Source organism: Pinus tabuliformis, chromosome 1_2, assembly GCF_031772625.1.
Source record: "Pinus tabuliformis cultivar Carrire ecotype Pingquan chromosome 1_2, CPIR1, whole genome shotgun sequence".
Lineage (NCBI taxonomy): Eukaryota > Viridiplantae > Streptophyta > Pinopsida > Pinales > Pinaceae > Pinus > Pinus tabuliformis.
This window is the reverse complement of record NC_142298.1, coordinates 583,287,325-583,292,507: the sequence shown is the minus strand read 5'-3', so window position 1 is coordinate 583,292,507 and position 5,183 is coordinate 583,287,325. Positions and strand designations below refer to the sequence as shown.

Genomic DNA, 5,183 nt, shown 5'->3' with positions numbered 1-5,183 from the left:
GAGAGGTCGACTTCCCAGTCTAAGGAAAATTCAGGTTAAGAGCACTAAGGGCGGAAGGAGGAAGACTGTAACTTTCGAGAGCAGGGGAGGAGGACCTTCACGAACTGAAGGAATTAAGTCGGAACACTAGGAAGGAAAGGAACAGACTCAGGCTAACATGGAGGAGATGTATGACCTGGAAAGGGATAGTCAATTGCAGACTAGGAGAAGCAGAAGAGGGAAAGGGAGAACTGAGGAGGATATACGACCGGCAAAAGTTGACATCAAAGATAAGGAAACCAGAGGCGGAGAAGAGGATAAAAGGAGGGGAACTCCTTCAAGTGCAATGGGACAGGGAAGCAGGGTAGGGGAAGGCAATGTAGGAGGTGCAGTACGAGGAAGAGGGCGCATAGGAAGAGGAGGGCGCCGTCAAGTGGGCAATCAGGAACGGAATTATCCCCAACAGGCAGGGAGCAAATGCGGTAGGAGGACGATGAAGCGCCAGGTTCAGTATGCGGAGAGGGCATACAGTAAGGATACACAGGCAGATATCAGAAGGATAATACAACATTTGGAGGAGGAGGCGACCCAGGAGCAGTCGGAATCTGAAATGGAAGACTGGGAGTATTTGCTGCCAGACCCGGGAAATACTAGAGGACGTATGTCTTTGTATAAACAGGCTCTCCATGTGTATTGGGTAATGAAGCGGCTGTTAGCTAAAGCCATGGAACAGGTGGCTATGGAGATGGCAGAATTGGCCCAAGGCATTCCAAACTTGAAGAAAGAGATGAATAACCTTCAGGTAACCCTTATGATGCAGGATGGCAAGCTTGATGAGATTCAGCAGCAGCTCAAGAAGCTCTCTCTGGAAGTAAAAGAGGAAAAGGACCAGCCGAGTGCAATGGAAGAATGATTTCTCAAGATATGTTTATTATCTCCCTAGTTTAGAAAGCTGAAGAGCTTGTTTCTTTTGTTATATCTCATAATGCAGCCAGCAAACAGTGACAGTTTCTTTGAATGGTTAGTTTATATAGCATGGATAAGTAGACTAAGTAAATTTTGTTTTTGGATGGCAATTAAAAACTTCAGAAGGCCAACAGACCCGATTTTCCTTCGGGGCGGGTTGAGGCTTTCGTATGTATGTACAGGCTTTAACTCGTTTTTAATATGAATGGTTCCATCTTAGCCCACAAAAAAAAAAAATAGTAACATTAATAATAATATTATTAGTAATCATAATAATGTTGCATTAATATTTTATTACATTACTTAAAACAATAACAATATTACATTATTAATGTAATAAAGATATATATTAAACTTTATCTTAATATTATTTTTATAACATTTAATATGTTGTGTTACTAAACACATAATATAATATGTAATATAATACAATAATATTAGTATTAACATTTACTAACATTTATATTATAATTATGACAATAATAATATTATTATTATAAATATACATATTATTAATAATAATATTTATGTAAATAATATTAAAAAAATATAATGATCATTTATGAATAATTATAGTCATGAATCAAGATATCTATGGTTAGAATAGTAGAATATGGTCATCCATAATCAACCATGGACAATAGTAAAGGTCAGCCAAGATCAACCATGGTTAACGACATTTACTAACGCAATTGATATACATCGATCAACCTCATCAAGTCTCATCAACTATGGTCAATCAAATGCTAAAATCAATTTCCAAAATAGTAGTGTTAGTAACTATTTTGATGATTATTAAGAATGATGTCTAATCTATATGTTTATTTTGGAATATGTTTTTATAATTTTAATTTAATCATCGATAATTATTACATAGATAGAAATTTAATAACCGGCATAAAATATTTTAGAATATTTTTATGAGTATACAAAAATAATATGCTAAAATCAATTTCAAAATTAATTAACATGTGATATTATTAAACAATGATATTAATCCAAAGTATTATAACTATTTAGGAGTTAAAATTTTCTTTATTAAATTAAATGGAGTGAATCTCTATAATAAAAAAAATTTAGTGATCAATGACTTAGAAAACTTAGAAAACTTAAAATTTAATAATCATGACCTCTTTATTAAAAAAAGTTATCAACAGTTTAACTCCAAAATTTCATGGCCTTTTTATTGATATACATCCATCAACCATATCAACTCTCATCAACCATGATCAAATCAAATGCTAAAATCAATTTTCAAAATAATAGTGTTAGTAACTATTTTAATGATTATTAAAAATGATGCCTAATCTATATGTTTATTTTGGAATAAGTTTTTATAATTTTAATTTAATTATCAATAATTATTAAATAGATAAAAAATTAATAACTTGCTTAAAATATGAATATGAATATTTTTATAAGTATAAACAAATAAAATACTAAAATCAATTTCAAAATTAATTAACAATTGATATTATTATATCAAACAATAATATTAATCCAAAATATTATAACTATTTACCAATTAAAATTTTCAATAAGTAATATTATGATATCAAACAATGATAAGTGATATTATGATGTTATTATATCAAACAATGATATTAATGCAAAGTATTATAACTATTTACCCATTAAAATTTTCTATAATAAATTAAATGGAGTGAATCTCTATAATCAAAATTTCTTAGTAATAAGTGACTTGAAAACTTAAAATTTAAGAACCATGGCCTCTTTATTAATAAAAGTTAACAGATATTGAACTCCAAAATCTTAATGAACTTTAACATCTAATAACATTCTGGTATGATCGATTGCGACGCTGCCTAGAACTTGCATCAGTGTGAAAACAGCTCGGAAGATATATGTATGCTATAATGGAACATTAATTCCAACATCGTAATCAATTAATCAATCTCAATTGTATCACCATCACCATCGATACAGTGCGTCAAACATGCATGTATGTGAATGCAGTGGTATTGTTATGATTTTGAATATGCTGACAGAGTGTATAGGGGATTCAATCTCAATTGAATCTCAGCGAAGGCTCGTAATCATTCAATCTCAATTGAATTCCACGCCCTTTCGATTGCATAGGAGTCGCTGTGTGATACCAGCGTATCCTTATTATTACGAAATATGGTACTACGGAGAATAAATATTTTTACCTTGAGTAGGATGGTATTATGCGCAGAAGGCGATATTGTAATTAGTACCAGAAGAGCAAGTGGAGAGACTAGTATTATCGTCTTTGGCATAGCTATAAGCCTGTGGGCACTGCCCCTTGAAGAACTTGGAATACATGGTCGGAGGGCAGTTCTTGGCGTAGTTTCCCGTGCAGCAGTGTTGAGGAGTATTAAGAGCGGCACAAGCACTGTCGCACCCATCGACAAATTTCAATTCTGTAGGGCAGCTCGCAGTTATGTTGCTACTGCCGTCAATTGTAGAATTCCTTCACATATTGGGAGATTAAATCCATCAACGAGATGGATGTCATACGTGTCGTGATTGTTGGCCCCATTCAGAGTATATTCAGCCAGCGTTGCAGGAGGCCGTCCAGCGGCTTGACAGCTGAGCTAGCCACCGCAGTCACCAGTGTTGCAGCTGCCTTCACCAGAGGCGTCGAAAGAGCAGCCCGTTCGTCCCCAAAATTTGCCTGCGCTTGTTCCTGCGGGCACGTCAACACTCCATGATTGGTCCTGTGTGAGCGCTTGACTGCCACCAACGGGAATTCCCGCGGCCCACACAGTGAACGAACACTTATTCTGGATCACAAATTTCGCAGCTCAAACTCCTGGAGTTGGTAAAGAAAACACATATTTATTTACTACATGTTAAGACATAGTCATCGCTTATTTGTGTAATGGTAATAAAATAAAGTAGATTCGAGAGAGTAACACCTTGGCCTTACCTTGAAGATAAACCATTAATCCTAAAGCTACAGTCGCTGCAATGGAAACCGAAACTGTTATCGTTCTTCCCCGCATTGCTAAGACTAGGAAGCAAATTAAACACTACCAAAGCACAATACAATGAACCAACACTACTCCAACACAGTGCAATCAATTGCAAATGAGCTTGCTCAGTTTTTATGCATGAGTAACGCAGGTGAGACACGCGCTATATATATAGACAAGGTAGCGGCGACCCATAAACATAAACCACGTGTAGTAGCGTATGAAACACGGATGAAGTTGAGATAAGATTATAGTCTTTTCATGGCGCGCGGTGCGGAAAATTCCAGAGTTACATAAACCAGGACACTAATCCTGTTAAAAAGATTACTTGCGTGCCCTCTTTTGGCCATAAAATTGACATGAATGGGCAGAACTTCCGAATATAATAGTAGTTTTACTAGGGTTTAAATTTCGTATGTAACCAAGATTTTTCCAATTTTGATTCAATCCCAATCATTCATGTAAACTCCTACCAAAATCAGTAACTTAGGTGTGGCCACTTGATTAATTTGTTCTCGTCGAAGGATACAATTTTGTTGTGTGCATTGAATGCAATTTTAGTAAAGACCAACAACTCCAGTTTACTCGTCTTTTCCTGCGACGGTCGTATTTTGCCGGCCCCACGCTTCATAAAACTGGGATGCTACAGGGAGTGTATGTATGTTTCTAGGCGTTTTAGACGTGTCCGTGTGATAGTTGTACAGCGGATGTTGAAGTGCCTATATTTGAAAAACAAAAACAAAAAAATGGTTGCGGATAATATTCAAAAGATTTAGTTAACACCCTACGCAACCCTTAAAACCCAAGATTTTAAAAGTGTAACATTGGATCATCCTGCTCAGGATGGGGTGGACAAACGTTAAATTTGCGGTTCTCGGGGTTATACCTCTCCACCACGCAGCACGCAAAGATGAGAGGCTCCATTATTATGTACTATCAGGAGGAGAATCTAAAAGGTACTTTGGTTATGTTAGGAGGGAAGGTAGAATTTATTTCACTGTCGGAAGTTCAAGCGATGAATTTTGGGAGGGGAGCATTGCAGAAAGTGAGATGGGAACCATGGGTGTTTGTTTGGGTGTTGGTTTTATAGGCATGCGCAGTGGAAAACCAGTTTCCAATAGATTGGAATTTGGCTATGAGACAAGTATATGGCACCCTCGAAAGATCCCGAGTGGCGAATTGGTTCTTGGCTTAGCGTTTGGTTGGAATACGCGGCACTCTGACGCAATTCCGAATTGTTGGTTCATGTTGGTTTTCTCTTCACGCATCGAGAAGGTA

The 5,183-nt window shown here is 36.2% G+C and overlaps 1 pseudogene across 1 annotated transcript; it reads right to left on the bottom strand.

The window, feature by feature from the left end:
- Window positions 1-2,921: 2,921 nt before the first annotated feature.
- LOC149206971 (pathogenesis-related 5 protein Cup a 3-like) lies at window positions 2,922-3,995 on the bottom strand (annotated as a pseudogene). Its single transcript, XR_016251972.1, has 2 exons — window positions 3,860-3,995; window positions 2,922-3,742 (listed from the first exon to the last, which is right to left on the bottom strand). The product of XR_016251972.1 is annotated as a pathogenesis-related 5 protein Cup a 3-like (transcript).
- Between the last annotated feature and the right edge of the window lie 1,188 nt (window positions 3,996-5,183).